Source organism: Falco peregrinus, chromosome 11 (genome assembly GCF_023634155.1).
Source record: "Falco peregrinus isolate bFalPer1 chromosome 11, bFalPer1.pri, whole genome shotgun sequence".
Classification (NCBI taxonomy): Eukaryota; Metazoa; Chordata; class Aves; order Falconiformes; family Falconidae; genus Falco; species Falco peregrinus.
In genome coordinates, this window is record NC_073731.1 from 9,290,471 (window position 1) to 9,309,447 (window position 18,977).

The following is an 18,977-nucleotide window of genomic DNA, read 5'->3' on the forward strand; positions in this document are numbered from 1 at the left end:
ACATGCCATCTCCCAGCTGTGTATAAAACAAGGTGAGCTGGGCTGGACCAGAACTGTGCCAGGTATGCAAGCCATAAAACAGCACAGGTGATAGCAGGCTCGTGGCATCGGCACCTGTGCTCAAGCAACAGTTCCTGGCTGTGTAGCATCAGTGGAGGAAGGTGCCTGTAGGAAATATTTTAGCAATCTAAGGCTGCATCTGAATTAGGAAGAAGTAGAATCCAAAAGAAATGGCTCTGCAGCGATGCAGCTGGATATGAAGACCCAGCATCCATAATACCCAAGTTTTGTGGGGAATTGCTTCAAACTACCTCTAGTCTGATTCCATGAATGGAACACATGTTAGCGATAGAGGCACATTAGGGGCACTCATGGAGTGCATTTTCTGGCTTGGTTTCATCCAAAGGAGAATCAGTGAAGGACTCAGACCGTTCCACGAAGCAAACCAAAGCTCAGTAGTTAGCTGGAGATGATGATGGCAATCGCTTCAAAAGTATGCTTTGGATTCAAACTAAAACTCTAGAAGAGGCACAGCATAAAAACTACGGGGGGCTGTGATCTCAAACACAGCACTGGTAGCTTCAGGTAGTCCCCTGCTCATCATCCAGGTTGGTTGGATTCGATTCAAGCTGAAGGGGCCTAGTTGTACTCATTCACAGGGGAAGGCAAGAGGGGTGTGAATTCTTCTGATGTTTAAAACAGTGAACTAGTCACACAGAAACCATTTCCAGTCCACGGAGAGGAGGAGGCACTTTTAAGGTGAGATTCATTTCATTAAAAGAGGTAATAAAATGGATAAATGAATCATAACGTCAAAAAGCCTGTTTCTCTCTGTTGGCTCTAAAAGACGTTTAGACAAATGTGTCAGGAGAACTAAATCCCACTCTTACTCTGTAAGCTGGAGCTCTGCGACATTTCTATTCGTTGTTGGAAACAAACACTGCATCATTATTCATCACATTCAACCACTAGATAAATCTTCCCCTGAGAATTCCTTCCTCTTGCCTAAGCACCATATCAGGGGTTGCGAAGAGAAAGGTGAAAGCAGTGCTGAAGAAACACTCTTTGTATATACATCAGTGGTTTTTGAGGTGGCAAGGTGCAGTGCTGAAAGGGTGTGGTTTGTATAGGATTACCAAAACTTTATTTTAAGCCAAACTTTGTTTTTCCCATGTGTGCATATATGGATGTTCATTTCACCAGCCCAGAGGAGCACCAGGCAGTAACGAATCTTGCTCTGAAATCATCTTGAGCCAGCATGATCAAGCTACAAAACACAGACCATTTAATTCAGACTTTTTTCTCCTCCAGTAAATTGCAGATATTCTGAATGCTTTTTTATATCTCAACAGTAAATAATTCAGTAGGAGTATTTGTTGGAAAAAAATACCTCAGCAGTAAAGTGTTTGCAGGCCTGCTGAATTTGAAGGGAGAGGGGAAAATCATACAGTCCAAGCCCTGTTTGCACATCTGATAAGACTTCAGAACCCTTACTTTGAGTTATTATCTTTCCTTGAAGAGAAAAATCCAACTCTTCTGAAGAACTGAATTGTACAAAATGTGCAGGTGGTACAAGACAAGGTATGTCAGAGGTATAAATGTATAGATAGGAATTATATGGAGGAAAACTGCGGGTCATTTATAAATCTAGAGGCCTGTGGATTTACAAGACTTTTCAGAAGAAAATTATAGATGTAAACAGAAAATTATAGATTGAAATCAAGGTGGTTTTGTGCTACTGCAGGTCTCTTCCCTGAGTTTAGGAGGTAGCCGAGAGACAGTATGGCCCACTGCAGAATCCCAGAATGGCTGGGGTGCAGCATTCCCAAAGCACAGCCTGCTGCCTTCTGACACACCTGTGCCTCCTCTGATCCCATGGTGGATGTCCCTGTTCTGGTGGCTCTGGCTGATAACAGAAAGGTTCTGTTTGATCGCCTTTCCATGATCCAGAGAAGCTTCTAATCCGAGAGAGCTCCCATAAGCCAGAATCAGAGCACAGTGAAAGTAAGAAGTGCTCTGTCACTTTTACTAAAAGGAGCTGGAGCTTGGGTGTAAGAAAGTGCCATGAGATGTGCAGTCCTTGCAGCTGCACATATGTAATCTTTAGGAAGGGCTGCAGGATTAAGGTCTGAATGAGAACACTCAGTAAAATGAACAGTTGCGTAAGGTAGTTCCTTAGATCTCCCAGAAGTTACGTGTGCGCTGGTGCAGTTTTGAACAAATCTCTTTCCAGTGCTGACATGAATGTAGCTAGACTGAAGTTAAGAAACATTGGGAGACATCAGCTGCCGTTAACACTTTGTTTTATATCATACGTGTCCTGTGCTGAATAAGAAGCTGTTAATTTCCTCACAGTTCATTTCCTGATGTGCTATCCTCATATATTATAATGCTGCAAGAGCACAGAGTTAATGATCTAATATAGGCATTTCTCTCTCAGTCACAAGTACTCTTTTAATACTTGTCAGGAATTGTCATCTACTGCAATAAGAAGCTGCATGACTGTCACTTTGTATCACATATAGAGCCAGCAGGTAAAATTTAAAATGTTTAAAAAAAGAGAACATTCTTTTCATTTTCCTTCAGTCAAAGATGTTGGTGCATAGAAAGAGTAGGAACCAAACATCATGTGGCTAGTAAAACTACAGTTTTAAAGACCTGCTCTGTAACTTGAGCAAGCAGCTATAAAAAAGCAATTAGACCTGCAGAAATTAGTATTAAATTGGCTTGTGAAAATTAATAAATAAGCTGCTGCTTTTTTTGGTACTCCTAACACTGATGGAAGTGTAAGAATATGTTTTAGGAAGTCAGGGCAGATTACTCCAGCATAAGGAGGAATAAATCTCTTGCAGGATTAACTTTAACCTAGTGCACACAGTTTTGCAGCAAGTTATTTTTAATAGTGTGTCTGCATCATTACTGGGACGAATATAAAAACTATGACAAACAAAAGCCCACAAACAATAGAGAGGCATAGTATTTCAAGGCTGGCTTTCCTTTTACTTCAGATTTTCTTGAACAGCATCTATATAAATCAGCCACGAGATCAGAATCTGACCCCCAGTTCTCTAATTCATCTTATTTTACCTAGTGACGTTATTGCTGTGTTGTCTAGTTTTCACCTTCTGATCTCTGAGAACACAGTTCTTTCAGCAGAGAAGATACCTTTACACCCACACTGCCCCACCTATTCCAGTTTGCTAGCACTAAAACATCTTAGCCACTGAATGTTACAAGAAGATGAAGAAACACACTCAAATTAACTGTCTGGCTCATTGAAGCTGAGCCAGAGAATCACAGAATGAAAAGCAGGGGGAGCTTGAGGAGCACAAGAGAATCTTCCTCATCTGGGATCTGGTGTAAAGCACTGAGTCCACACAGCCCAAAACTGCAGTTTCTGTGCTCACCAGAAGCTGGGACATTGTCGTTGCAGACAGTTTCTCCTGGGAAATTAGCTATAAACTCTAACATGTTTCTCCTGATCGTTGTAAACCACAGATTTTCAAAGACTTCTTGGTTGGCATGTCCCAGATGGGAAGGCCACCTCCTGACAAGTTTCTTGTGAACACTCCAAAGCTTGGGGGTACTAGAGCAGCTCAAAGAAAACATCACTTTTTTTTAAACGTGGTTAGTTACTTTCTTTTCAGAAGCAGTTGAATTGTTGGCTGGCCTTTTCCAAAAACTTTGAGAAGGCACCAGACTTGGGAAACTGCAGACTGTATGGTTAGAGTTGGCAAAGTTGTAAACAACATAGGACAGGGCCTATCATAGAGAAATGCCAGGCATCGTTAATGATTTTTGGTATTTTTCCCCCCTACCTGCCCTGCGTGGAAGCAACAAATGGGCAGAGTAGCCCTTCTGCTGCTGCATTTCCCCGCCTGAATCCCAGCAGCAGGGGTTGCCGCTGTACCACTGTTGTTGCCTGCCCAGCCTGTGGCTCAGTGGCTTGGGTGGTCTAAGCCAGGGCGCAGCACCCTGTGGAGGTCCTCGGCCCTTTCTTGTTAAAATCGGGGATCTGCCTGGAGCGTGCCACAGCTCCCAGCTGATGCAGCTGGGTCTCTTCTCCATGGCAATGATGGAGAGTCCAGGAAGGGGACAGGACCTGGACAGAATAAGGTTGGCATCCTTGTGTAGAGTTGGCTGGGTAGTAAATCCCGAGTACCCAAGTCCTGCAGATACATGTTATGCCTCAGCTGCCTGTGTAGGGTCTGTTTCCAACCACGTAAATTAGAGAGGGTTTGGGTTCTGAGCTCTTGTGATGGTTAGCAAGTTCAGAAACAGGAAATTTGGTGAATACTTTAGGTCTGCAGTTCTCTAAACATCTAGCAGTTGTTTTATGTAACTGGGAGGCATGGAAAGTTTTCTCACCAACAAACACCCACCTTCCTAGCCGGCTGTGCTGTTTCATTCTGCTTTTTTGCTCTGCGCTGAGGCAGAAGTCCCACTTTGTCTTCTCTGAGCCACTCCAGTATCCAGATAACCTCCTGAAGGCTCTCCATATCTAAGGAGACTCCACAGTCTGAACTGCGGCAACCCTCATGCTAGAAAACTGCAGGTAGCCTGCGGCAAACCAGGGTAGCCCGAGCCCTTACCCACAGAAAGCCAGAATGGGCTGCTTGGGATAGTTCAGTGCAATGCGCAAGACCACTGTCATGAATATCTCTGCATGATTATCCGTTTTGCATTACGCAGTATCTTGAACACTCAGAACTGTGATAGCACAGCAGCATTAGTGTTCTGTCTGTATTTTATGGCATGTCAGCTCTAAACTGGGCCCTTGTTGCAAAGAAGGCTGATGGTGTGTATCCTGGGCTGCTCGAGGAGGAGAGTTGCCAGTAGCTGGAGGGGGGTGATCCCTTCCCTTTTCTCAGCACTGGTGAGGCCACATCTGGAGTGCTGTGTCCAGGTCTGGGCTCCCCAGCGTCATAGAGAGATGGAGTCACTGCAGAGAGTCCCACAAGGGGCCACGAAGATGGTTAAGGGGCTGGAGCAAGGACAGGAGAGCTGGGATTGTTCAGCCTGAAGAAGAGAAGGCTCAGGGGGATCTCATCAATGCCTATAATATCTGAAGGGAGGATGTAAAGAAGACAGAGTCGGGTACTTTCCAGTGGCGCCCAGTGACAGGACCAGAGGCAATGGGCACGCACTGAAATATCAGAGGATCCATCTGAACATCAAGAAAGACTTTTTCACTGTGAGGGTGACCAAGCACTGGCACAGGTTGTCCAGAAAGTTTGTGGATACATCTGTCCTTGGAGATAGATACTCCAAAGGGGCCTGGACATGGTCCCGGGCAGCCTGCTCTAGGTGACCTTGCTTGAGAAAGGGGATTGGACCAGAGTACCTCCACAGGTCCCTTCCAACCTCAACTGTTCTGTGACTCTGTCAAATTCTGTGGCAATTTCTTTTAAACTGAGGTAGGGAAGTTGCCAGGTGAACCATTTACTATTTGAATGTTGCTAACACATTTATTTCAGTAACTGGATGGATCTGTTTGTGCTTCCAGTGCATTTTCATTTTACTGCAGATTTTGTGAGTATAATCACAGTATATATAGCCACAATTGTACATAAAGATTGCTGGTCTTTACATTCCAATTGTTTACTCTGCCAAAAGTACAAGACTTGAAGCTAACATTTTCATGTAATCTCTTGATCCTAATATTTAAGGCACTCTGACAAACCTCAGTTAAAGTAAAAGTTGCGATAAAATTAAGATGATAATGCTGTATCGCTCATATATAACTTGTTTGATTTGGGTGAGTGCATAAGCCTCATGTGAATCAGAACTGAAACAACCATTAGTGAAGCAGCTGAGAAAACTGGCATGTGAATTGCAATCTCAAAGTATAGCTTGGAGTATTGGCCCATTGGAAGGAATGGAGCAGATCCTGTCTTTCAGTGGTGATACTCCAGGCAGTCTGCAGACTCCTGGACCTATTTTGCATGCAAGCTGTCTATAGGGAACAGACCCTTGCTGACACTAACTGCCAAAGCATGCATCGTAATCCCAGCTGAGAGTTATTTGGTTTAGCCCAAAACTGTGCTGAGGATCATTCTAGCAATTGAACAGTTGCCCTCTAGTACCATGCATGGCATTGTCCAGTTCAGTGGAGTAGGTGCAGCCAAAGGTTGCCAGAACGTATTTATTTTTAATGAAAGACTAGATTCCTCTACATCAGTCTGAAGCCATTAACAGTTTCTAAAACAAATCTGATAGTCACAAAATCAACATGTTATTGTTTGTTATGTTTTTAAAGAGGCAGAACAATTGACAATTTAATAAATGAAATCAACAGAGTGCAAATAGTGAAAGAGAAATTTCTGCTTGAACCATTTATCTGAGCAAGAAGGTAATCATGGGTGTCTTTCCTTTCAGCCTCAACTTTTGTGGAGGCACCGAGGCCCCATCTGTTGATTCGTGGAATCTGGATATCCTCTCTTCTACCTGGCAGGATAGCTCCTTGCTGATTTTTGGCTTCCTATCATCTTTTGCAAGTTTGATCTTCACAAACTACATTAGATCAGCACCTCACTTGTTTCTCTACAAGCAAATGTGAACAACTGTTTCAAATTTGCTTTCTCATTGGTGAGACCTAATGGGATACCTTGTAACATGAGGACCTTCCTTTCCGACCTCAGGTGAAAAAGAGCAGAGTTCTGTTTTCACCCTCTCAACCCTTCCACCCTCCTCTGAGATATTTTGGATACTTTTAGATCCATATGGTATTTACAAGTGATGGTGCCAGTTACAAGGGGAATTCTGTTTCCAAATCTGCTATTAACATTATCATAAAGAATGTTTCCGAAAGTGCTGAAATAAGCTATAAAATAACTCTAGGACTGCAAAAAAATCATACAGAAATATTTTAAGGTTACTTGTCTTTTATGATTGAGGGGTGACCTTATACGTGTGAAGGTACCTTCATAGAGATAAAGTATGTGGTGTTAAAGGACTCTAGCTCATCAGAAAAATGTGTAACAAAACCCAGTACCTGGAATTAAAACCCAGCCAACTTCAATAAAAAAGTCACGTATTTTTAAAGCTGGAGGTGACTAACATAGAACAAACTTTCAGAGAAGCAGCAGTTGATTCTCCATTGCTTAAGGCTTTCCAAGTAAGGCTGGCTGCATTTCCAGGAGGTATACTTCAGGTGACTATAATTACTGAGTTCAATACATGAGTGGCTGCTGGCCTCTGTTGGGTACCAGATAAGGTGAATTAGGTTCCTTCTGGCCCTGAAATGAGTGAGTTTATGAGAAGCAAGAAGAAGCTGCTGCTGGATCTATTAAATCCACTTCTGTTCTGGGTATGCACATTATAAAGCAGTACTGCTCAGTCAGAAACATTGTTCACTTTTGTGGCCATTGAAGAAGTCAGGATACAGCCTAGAAATGAAGTGCACTCCAGAGCAGTGTGATGTGCTAACAGTACCCAGCCAACTCCACCTGTCACATGGAGCATGGATGAGTTTCTCCAGCAGAAGATGGAGAAAGTGAGCAGAGGCACAAAGCCACCAAGGGAACTAGCAGCACGTGCGCTTACCAGCCTAGCCTGTGGAGTTCAGCTTCTCACATACTGCATTAGGTGGTTCAGTTAGAGTCGCAGCAACAGTAAAGGTAATACGATATTAGAATTTTTAAGAAAGTTTATGTGATTGAGTATTCAAGTGGATTGTTCCATGCTTATGATTATTTACTACTTGTAAATAATGGAGTGTGTTTAAATAAGGCAGTGGTGACAGTAAAGACTGTGTAATGCAGAGGCTGGAAAAACAGTCTCATTTGACTTGGCCTGCTGGAAGCTGATATCCTTGATTAGGCCTCTGGTTGTTTATTGGTGTGTTTTCTTATCCTCACAGTTTGTTTTAATTTTGCTCATTTACTATTTGGCACTGATCTAGTAACAGGACACCACATGTCGCTTGTGTTGTGACTTCTCAAAGCCTGGCTGGAGAATCACTATTTGCCAATTCCTACTAACTTTCACTTCTGTCAATATAAGCAATGGGTAGACCCTCATGAAAGTATCATGCAGAATAAGAATCAATTGTGTCTGGCAGTTACGGTAACCCACCATCTGGATAATAAAAGGCACCCAGACTCTTGTGTTACTTTTATACAAAGATCTGGAAATGCAATTAGATTTCTGTTATTACAGCTAAAGAACTACTGTCCAGTACCTGAAGTGCCAGCAGGAACTGGAGGGGAGACCCAGGGAGGGTTGGTCGTGGACTGAGCAGAGAGCAGTGGCTGCTAGGTCTGCAGGGGGTAAATGTGAGGAAGGAAAGGTGTGTGATGTAGGCCCAGAGCATCTGTGTACTGAACATATGATTAAATATGTTTGTGGATTCAAGCAGAATGTGTGAAGTAACTGGTATGAGGTGCTCAGTACAGGGTTACCAGTTACATGATGCAGCCGAAAGGACTGTTTTCTTAACTGTAAACTAGCACCAAACACTATGGCTTTTTGAAATTTACATATCTGTCATTTTCATATTTTAATCAGCATACCATCTGTTTAGCATGCACTTAATCTCTGTTTGCTACGTGCTTCCTCCCTGCCCCTGTAAATTCATCATACATGAAGAAAGGTTGGATGTGGCCTTTCCTTAGAATTCAAGGCAATATTATACTAGTCATTGGCTACCATTTTGTATTAGATTTAATCAGTACCATACGAGAGGAGACCCTGGGGGCATGTGTTTCCTCATATTGTTTCTTCAGACTTTGCTGTTGCCCTAAGTATACGCTTGAGCAGACAATAGCAGTTTAGCAGGAGAAAGAGTGGTTCAGCATTTTATCCAGCACTTGGGAGATCTACATTCACTTCTTAGATCTGCCAGAAGCTCCCCAAGTAGTTTTGAGCAAGTTATTCTGTCACTTTTTCCCTCAGTCCCTGGTTTGTGAAATGTCAATTATACCACTCTAGTAAGTCATAGTTCCCTGGTTTGTAAGAAGGCTAGCGTGTTCATGACTATGAGTTTTTTGAATACTACGATACTACGAGCTACTTGCTATTGGTACTGGTGGTCAAGCATCTCTGACTTCATCGTCTGTGAGGCTGACGTATTCCTGGCACAGCCTTAAAAAACATGGGCCACACTGATTCTATGACTCTGCTATTGAAACGCAATTCTTTTATTTTACCCCTGGCCTTAGTCTTTTAGGAATAGTTTGTCGTTTTTCTTATTTACATAGTAAGCAGCTTTAGTTGTTCTTCTGTTTCAGCATTTCCCTTTTGTGTCCTTGTAAGCCTGGTATACAAGAAGCGGTAACGGAGGGGCTGTGATAGTGTTTGCCCCTGTTTTGCCAAGCTGCTCTGACTGCTGTACAGGAAGGAGAAATCTCTGTGTTCAGTAGTTCAAGCCTTTGATTGCTTTCTGGTTGCTTCCTTTCTAGAGCTGCTGAGCACACCTGCCTAAAGGATTGGCTAAGGGATGTGTCAAGCTTACACTGACTGTTTAGATTGTTATTTTATTTAATGTGCTCCTGATGTGTCTTATGAGGGTGCCCAGTGACGCCACCCATCCTGCTGTCCATTTGGGAACCACAAACTGTCCCAGCTCTTGCAGGGGCCCTTCTACTCAGCATCGCCATTCCATACTCTGGGCAGCCGTATTGCAGAGCCCTGGGTAACGTTCACTGCCCGATTCCTTTCACTAAACCCCAAGGACATGTAGCAAAGGTGGGGCGAGTGAAAGGAACAGGAGGGAGGAAGCATGTGAACCAAAAATTGCATCTCTGCAGTAGTAGCTTTAAAGTCACATTGTTCCCTGTAAGCGGATTTCCTCCTGTGCAAAACAGGATTGCCAACAGCTATCCCCAGAGGCTTGGCTGAGCCTGAACGCCAGAGCAGAGCAGGGAGGCCCTTGCTGCCAAGCCTCCTCTTGGGTCACAGTGACAGGATCTGTGGCTTTCCTCCATCACGTCCCTATCCCTCACAGTGAGCTTACAAGCCTGGTCCAAAATCGACACAGCTCAAAAGCACACTGAGACTTGGCATGGGCTATGGGAAGAGAAAGGACATGACCTCTTCTGGGGGGTATTCTGGCAAGATCTTCTTCAAGTTGTATCTCCTCCATAGCTGGAGTCAGGGACTTGCTATTTGGGAGTACTTGAATCTAGGCTCCGTTTCAGAAATGTGGCATTTGCCGTTCTCCTGGAGAGCCACATACGTTTATTCAAGTTAGAAGTGTTGTTATCATTAACTAGAGCTAAAATCACAATTTCTAGCCTTCATTAGGAGAATTAGAATAAGATCAACATGATTCTGGCGGAACTAGAGGACGACTATAGCTGAAGTGCTGACCTGCATAAAGAAGAAGAACAAACTGAGAACATTTTCACTTAGTGTCATTGACAGGAGTAAGCCATATGCCAAATCCCGTAACTTAGAAGTTCTATATATTGGCAAGCGTACAGAACTCAGAGGCTTTTAAAACTTAGCAAATGCTTACTTACAGCTTTATAGAAACTCCAAAAATGTCTGATTGTAATAACAAGTGGGATATGAATTCAAATGGACTAAAATTAAATATCTAAAACTAAAATGAGCACTTAAACTAGTGCACATCCAGGAACAATCTGGGACAAATTTTAAGTTCTCTTAGGAATACGTTCTGAATTCCTGTATTGTATATCAAAGTAGCATGTATTTTTACAAATATGCAGGCAATTCAACATATATGGAATTGTAAATATGTGTTTCTACACGATGCTTTTAATATAAATCCCACCAGTCCTGTTGAATGTATCTAATTGTTCACTGTTACCAGGCGAGTGGCTGACTGACTGGTGGGCTTGCTGCGTTTACTCAGTACGAAACCATGCCTTTTCCTTGCTGTAAGACAGAACTGGACAGAGAAACATCCACCTTTCTTGGACAGGCACAGACTGGCTGTTCAGTCACCAGCCAGCTGCCTGACTATGTATGTCAGCTGTAGTTTAGTTGATGCATGTAGCTAATAGATAGCTGCTGGTTGCACGAAGAACTGAATGAGAACTGATCTGCACACGGGACAGAACATGAACTGGAATCAGTTCATTACTCTGGAATCAAACACTGCAATTGGAAGCCTTTGGGAAAAAGACATGGTTTAAACATCACATTCTAGCCTGAACACTGGAAAAAGACAAACATTTTTGTGTGGAACTAACTGAGCTGCCACAAAGGCAATCAGCACAATTAAGCCATGGTAAATGAAGGTGCCTTTGTCGCTTGAGTTGATGGAACTGATGTTACAAGTAGCAGGTTCCTTTTCGTGTTGACCTGCTGCCTGCTGAGGAGGGATGGAGGCACCCACACTGCTGTCACACAACAAAGGTGTTCAGGAAACTCCATGAGAAGGGTGAGAAAAATCCTACAATTTTCATGGAGGCTGTTTGGCCATTTAGCGGAGACCAAATACGTTCAGCCCGCTGGGAGGCACTGGGCCGTACTCATGACAGGCAGGTGCTTGGAGAATTAGCTGGAAAATTTTGAAAAGTTTCCAAAAAGCATACAAGTCATCTAAAGTGTGAAACTGGGACACATCTCACTATATTTCAGTGGGGATTGGCACCAGGATAAATCACTGCCAAGTGAAAACTGCCAGCTGTAAAACATGGAGGTTTTTTTTCCATTTAACAAACAAGTTTTAAGAATTTTCTATGAGGGAAAAGACACTTGTTTTCCCTTCACCTCATCCTCAGAAAGGCTCATATCTTCTTCAGATTGAATTTTTGAATGATTTTACTGTAAATTACCATATTTTAGCTAAAATATTTTTGTTTTCCTAAAACCAGAGGGAAATGTGTTGGTTTTCCCATATGAGTGATGTCCCCAGAAGTGCCGAACATTTCACCTTTTCTTTTAGCCAGTCTTAGGCAGACACCAAGAAGGGAAAATACAGGAAGGAAGAAAATAGTAAAGTGTCAGCAAGCTTAAGCAGAGGTATTATTGTTGGTGCTGCTTATCCATGGCTTCTGGAACAGTGGAAACAAGCTGAGTCTATTTATCCCCTTTTCCAGTATGCTTATCTTACTTTACGTAGGCAAATCAGTTTTCTTCATCTATGTTATAACGTGAACATTTGGATGGAGAAGAGATACTGCCAAAACATTATAGGCAACTGAAAAGGAACACAGGAGTAACTGTGGATTATTTTTTCCTGTAGGGAAATAATTTTTTTTAAGAAAACAAACAACCAGCCACAAAACCTTTTATTGATACTATCCCTTTTTTTCCAACTTAACCCATATTTTTTCTCAAAATAATTGGAAAGAACTTTGCTGCTTTCTTAAGAGTTATTTTAAAGCAAAATATGTAAAAATGTCATGTTGATGTATATCCAAGCTTGAGCAACTGCTGCTGTGGTTATTCCTGCCTCTGCCATCCCGCAAGGCCTTAGTTTGTGCTAGGCTTGGCCAGCCTAACCACATTGTTCTGGCGCAGCCTGGGCTGAATGTCCCAGTTTTCTCAGAATGTTACTGGCATATACCAAAGAGCTCACGGAGGAACTTACGGATGATCAGGCTCTATCATAACAACTTGTTGAGGGGTCTTTCCATGGAGATGTGCCTCCCCATTGGCTTCCTCCCAGCAATCGTAGAATGCTGAAATATATCAAAAGCATATAAACCCTATGTGGGAAAAAAACCCGCTCCTGAAATACAGCAGGTGCTGTGACAAAACCAGTGAAGAGCATTAAGTCTGTACAAAAAAATAAGGATAATATCGTCTAATCACCATCATCAGAACGTCTCCAGTAGAACTCATCTGACAAAGGAGTGTTAAATTAGGACACATAACAATGGTACAAGAAGTTTGCCAGGAGATTTAACTGGAAAAATGCCTTTCCATTTTCAGGCACTCCCCACAATGGCAAAAGCAAAAAGAAATTAAATTCCAAAACTGAAAAAAATTAAGGGAAAATAACATTTTAGCTATGCTGGCAGTTGTCTAACATTGTTATGCCATGTAACTATGTGGTTTCTCTGTTCTGGTAACCCCTGCCTGAGCATGGCCTATATAGAAATGCTTGTTGATCTCATGAGTCATTCCCAGGAGATGGCAAACATGACTAAAAGATGGGAAGACAAGACACACGCCACAGGATGAGAACCAAAAGGACTGGAGGATGATTGAAAAGCTGTCAAGAAAATATCTATGCAGTGACCCTGCAAGGAAAAGGGTGTGAAGGAAGATGCAGAACACAATTGCAGCACCTTTTTGCTCCTGTTCCTCCATAGCTGTTGTTCCCATGCAGGGAATCCTTTGCAATCCCATGTAGAGCTGAGAGGAGAGACAGCTGTCTCACTGGTCCCAGCCCCAAGACAAGGAGACCAGTAATGGTCCCCCTGGCATGTAACTACCATTCTCCATTACACACGTACCATAGCACTTCAGTAAGCTGTGCAATAGTTTGCTTGGCTCAGGGTTGACATTGTCTTGCTATTTATGAAATCAATAAAGGCTTTTTGTTTATTGAGCACATGTTCTTGGTTAAAAGGTTTAGTGAAGCACACTCATCCTTCATAAAACATGTGGATGTCTTTTGGGACAGACAGTCAAATTTTTAATGTCACAGGAGGTCATGTTCAATTATAAATACCATAGCATATTAATAACACATGTACAGCAGCTTTAAAATTGATAATGTGCCATAATAATCTATTAAGGTTCATTAGAGGTTGGAAGCTTTTTGTAAATTGATGCGCGAAGAAGTACCAGGTCACATTTAGTGCCCCTGAACCCTGCTTTTGAAGATTGTCTCTACACGCTTGCCCAGCTGGCAGAGAAACTCAGCAGTCACCTCTCCTTCTCTCCTGCACTCTGCTAGAAAGAGCTTTCTGCTACTCTGCCACCCACTGAGTAGGCATTTGCCTTTAGAAACTTCTGAAACACAATATGCATTGGTAACACAAGGCAGAAATTTCTCAAATGCTTCAAGCCGTGCCCTGACGAGTTTCCATTCTTCTTTCCCTCTTCCAGAATTCATGGTCATTCTTCAAACGCTGGTACTGTAGCTCAGAAGATATGTTTTCTCAGATTTCCACTTACTGAAAAGCCAGTCACCCTGAGAACAGATAAAATCAGTGTTCTCAAAATAACAGTACTATTAACATAACATTTAATGTCTAAAATATGGGGCTGTGGAAAGTGGGGGGGATGCAATATTTATGCAACCAAAGAAGTTTTGAAACAACTTGGCACCAGAGACTACTCCAGTACTTTGTAGACCATGTCACTTAAAGCAATTCAGGGAGAGAAATATGGAAACATGTTTTCAGGTTCAGTTCAACATTTCAACAAAAGAGAAGCAAATGAAGGGGAAAAATAGTCAATATAAATCAATTACGCATTTGAAAATAATGTTTTCATTTAAAATCTGAAGAAATAGTATTGAGTACTAAAGCTGCTAAAACCTACAACGCATAACTAATATATCATTCAAATTTAAAAAAAAATAATTCTATTTTGCCTAGTTTTTGTTTTATTGAAAAAGAAAAGCCACTAAGCAATTAGTTGTACAGCTCTGTCTGAGGCTGGCTGCTGTATGACATTTCCTGTTCTCTTGATTTCAGTCTTAACACCTTTTTTGTGCTTTCATACACTCCATCTTATTATCTCCATCTCGTTCTGCACCTTTCTTTTTAGATAAAAAAAATTGAATTTTTTTACTTTGAATCTAACAGTGAAAGATAAGAAGATATTTTATATAGGTGTGTGGTTTTGTTTGCTTGAACAGCCGAGATAACATTCTCAGGTATGTTCTTTAACAACAGTTTCTGACCCAGAATTTTGTGTAAAAAAGAAACATAAAAGTTGACATTGAAAATTAATTCTACATTACCAAAACCAAGTTTTAGAAACACAGCAGCCTATTCTATAAGATGTTATTGTATTGAATAACTTCAGCTAGTATAGGCTGTTAATTTTATATTATGAGCTTTTGAGAGGTGACAAAAGTACACTAGACATAGTAGGGATAAACGTATTACCATTGATTTATGAATTTTAAAATGTGGATCAGTTGGCAAATGATCATTTTCTCTTTCATGGTGCAAAACTTAATCAGAACAAATGGTAGTAGATCTAAGCACCTGTTGTGTTTTGTTTGTTAGCACAATTACATTCAAAGTTTTGTCTTCGTTTCCTAAAGGCCAAGTTATACATACATTCAGCCATGGTGTCACTGAATTTCCATTTCTGCCAGCAGCACAATCAGTTGAAGCATCACCACATTCTTACATTTTTCTTTATGGAAGAAGGAAAAGCAGATTTAGCAGCAAAGGAATGTTGCAGCAGAAATGTTCACAAGAAAATAAGAGCTGGATGAAAACCAGGGCTGTCATTGTGCCAAAAAAAATAATCTAAATACGTTTTATTTCACATTTCAAATGTGTTTTAAATTTAAATGCCATTTCAGAGCAGAATTTCTTTGCTTTGTGTAACAGTGGCTAGTAATAGTGAGTTTTACTTTGGAAAAATAAACCTGGGTTTACTTCAGGTTTGTGAAGACTTTTTTTTTTCCTTACCATAGCACTGTCAGTAGGCACTGAAAAGTGTTTCCTTTTGTAGTTTTCCATGCTCTTCACTCATTTGAAAAGTGTCAAAGAAATTGTCATTTCTTGAGAGACTGGCATATAACAGTCAGCGTTACAAGTCAAATGTTAAACAAACTCCTTCTCCACACAGAAGTTTGATTTTTCTAATTGCAGTAACTTCTGTGATGTGTACAGTAGGATGCTGAAGTAAGGTTTGGGAAGGCTTCCTAGCTCTAGCAGACATTAAATGCAGGATAACCTTACCTCTTTTGTTTGTTTCTGAAATCACAGTGCTTTTAAAAGTATTTTCTTTCAGATTCTTAGAAAACTCTGAGAAAGTCTGCCCTGAGTTCGGCAGGAATACCTATGTGGGAGGATGCACTGGTGTACTTCAGCTTTGTATTTCTGTTGTGTGGAGTACTGACTCATGAAATACATGTAACTACAACGTGCTGGCTCCTGTGGAACCCTGCTGACTCCCTCCCCGTGAGCCTCTCAGTGCGTGGCCTTTCCAGGGGGACGTGGGGTCCCAGGGCTGCCCAGGCCAGAGGCGCAGGGACAGACATGGGATAACGAACTGACCACAGCCCTCCACGCTGACCAGCAGACACTGGGGACTCCTGGATCTAGGGCATCCTGGCAGCCAAACTGTCCTAGACCCATGTGGCTTTACCCACCTTTGATAAGAATATTTTAAAGTCAATATCCCTTCCCATGTCAGAAGGAAACAGGTTCCCCCCCCCCAACCCCCAAGAAAAAAAAAGAACTGGCTCTTTCTGGTCATCACTATTAAAAATGTTGAAAGGAGAGCAGGAAAGCAACACACCATAGTCCCAATGGATGCCAGTGGGAAGCGGGTACCTAACCACTCGAGGTGCCTTGTAAAATCCCAGACAAGTCCGAAATCAAGCAACACTCAGCTGTCATCGCATATTCCGACAAAGGCTGTACGTCTCTCATTTGCAGGCTCCAGACTGTCTCTAACAAGTTATGTCTCTCTTTTTAGCATGGGAACAGTGCTGCTTCAAGGAACAATGACACGTTCCTGGTGCATTACAAAGTAAAACCCTGGCTGCTCTGAAAGCGCCCATGGCCTGCAATGTGGGGACAACAGATCCCACTGAAGATAGGTTCATACTCCGGGTGTCAAAATGTTACTCAAGGACTGGGCTTCCTGTTCAGGCTTTTGTTATGTTCCCTGGTTTGCATTTTGCCAATATTTTTTTCCATTCTGCTGCTGCTAGCTGTTTTTCATGAATATCTAGTCAGCAGGAACCTACCCTGTTTCAACTTTACAAGAATTTTGACAATTGAAATTCACCCCATCATGTGTTTCAAAGCAGATCTTAACAATCCTTCATCTATTCCTAGCTGTGAATTGCCCAGACATCTGACCCAAATTATGGCTTCAGCTGGCAAGAACAGGAATTTGCTCAATGAAAATCAATTACTTCCAAAGAGTTTGGTTTATCCACGCAATATTTTTAAATGCAAGTTTGATGGCCAGATTGGTAAGAACTCTTTGTTATCACTTATTACTAACTAAAGGCTGTGATTTCCTCCACGATTTTCAAAAGAGATGGAAAATTAATTTCACTGAAATTTCATTTTTTTTAATGGGAATGTATCAATTCTGATGCAAAATTTCAAAAGAATAACACTGGAATGACTTAAAATTAAAACGGGAGATTGCAACCCAGCTCTCTCCATTTATTTTCAGCCTTCTCATTTCCCTTTCATTGTTACATTGCAATGTTTGTAATGTCAGAAATGCTGTTATAAGGTGGTTTCTATGTCTGGATATATTTTTCTCTTTCCTTCCAAATTTTTATTCTAGATTTTCTTTATTCATTTAAATGTTGTCTTTTCATCCTAAATTAGAATGAAAACAAGATTCAAAATACAAGAATTCATCTTGCTGTTGAATTCCTTTCTTCATTAGCAGCTCAGAATTTGTTCACAGCTGAATCATCTCAGCAACAGGTCTTCTATCACACATGGGATTCCAAAGAACTGACTGCAGTTCATCTCCATCTCCAGACAGATGCACTATCTTCATCTCAGGCTGCCTGAACCTGGGTCAGTACCCATCTGCCATGCTGAGGAACTCTAAGTGAGGGCCCATGTGTCTCCAGGCAGATGGAGTGCAGTTATAGCTCGTCACCAATTTCAGCCTTTCCTAACGATGTGAAACCCTATATTCAAACCCTCCCAGGTACTGAAACTAGTGGCACAGGTCACTCCGTGCCCTTCTTGCCTAGTCTCATTTCTTGGAGATCCACCTATGCACGGGAGCTCACATCTCATCACTTATTTCCTCCAGGATAACAGAGTAAAAAGAGGATGCAAGGCAGGTGCAACAAAGGATGCCTTAGCCACTTTAATATCCTAGGAAATCACACACAGAGGTATCCCGAGCTGTGATGTCCCCACAGCAGGTCTTGTCCCTGTCTGTAAGTCTGAGACAGCAGGCACAGCCAGAGCTACGATGGAGACCTTGCTGTATCATAAAGCCCCACTTAGCCCTCAACAAAGCCCAAGGATGCTGCTTTAGACACTTCTCTTGTGATTAATGTGAATGAAATATTCTCCACATGTATCCACTCCGTGTCTAATTTCTGTATGAGTTGTGAGCTGTCTGAGTGACAGCTATCTTGGCAGAGGGTTACAGCTCCAAGCCTGGGAGCAGGGAATCAGGGATGCTTTTGGTCTCACCATGCACTGAGGAGGATATACTGTTAATTTTTTGGATGGATCTGTAGATGGGATAGGGGTGATACTTGTTTCTGGATTTCACCTTGTTTTGCTTGTCCAACCAATGAATTGTGGGACATGTCTCTACACCTGAAGCCTGGCAACTGGAAATGATATAGGCTAAAAGAGAACGGTAGTTGCTGTGTGAGTCGGACCAGTGGTGATGCTGGGGATTAGTGACTATCAGCTGGTTTAGTTTCAGCAGCTTGTCTGAGGCTTGGCAGCTGGCTCCTTTTTAGTCTCTGTACAAAGTGTCTTCTGAATAATTCAAAGTGTGGGTCTCTGCAGATATGTCTTCTCAGAGAGACGCCTCTTTTCATAGGGCATGTTCCAAGAGATGATAGATGTATGTTTTGTGCCAGAGGTGCAGCTGGGTAAAGACAGTTACACTGACAGGTTTACTGAGTAGGGAAAGGGAGTTTTTCTTAGTTGTGGTGCAGAGCTTGCAGCTCCGGTTTGATTTGATTTCTGTTCAGGAAGTTATTCCAGGTTGTTTATTGGTGTTTTGAGTTCCTCTTTTGATCAACATAATCTTTTCTTTAATTAATGTTTATGGTTTTTCCATAGGGATAATTTGTTCTTTTGGCAAATTGTTTAATGACCGACCTTTTATTCTGGGGGACTGATTTGAGACACTCTTAACTAGATGTTACATGGAAAACATTTGGAACTGCATCCTCTCTGCTCAGTGAT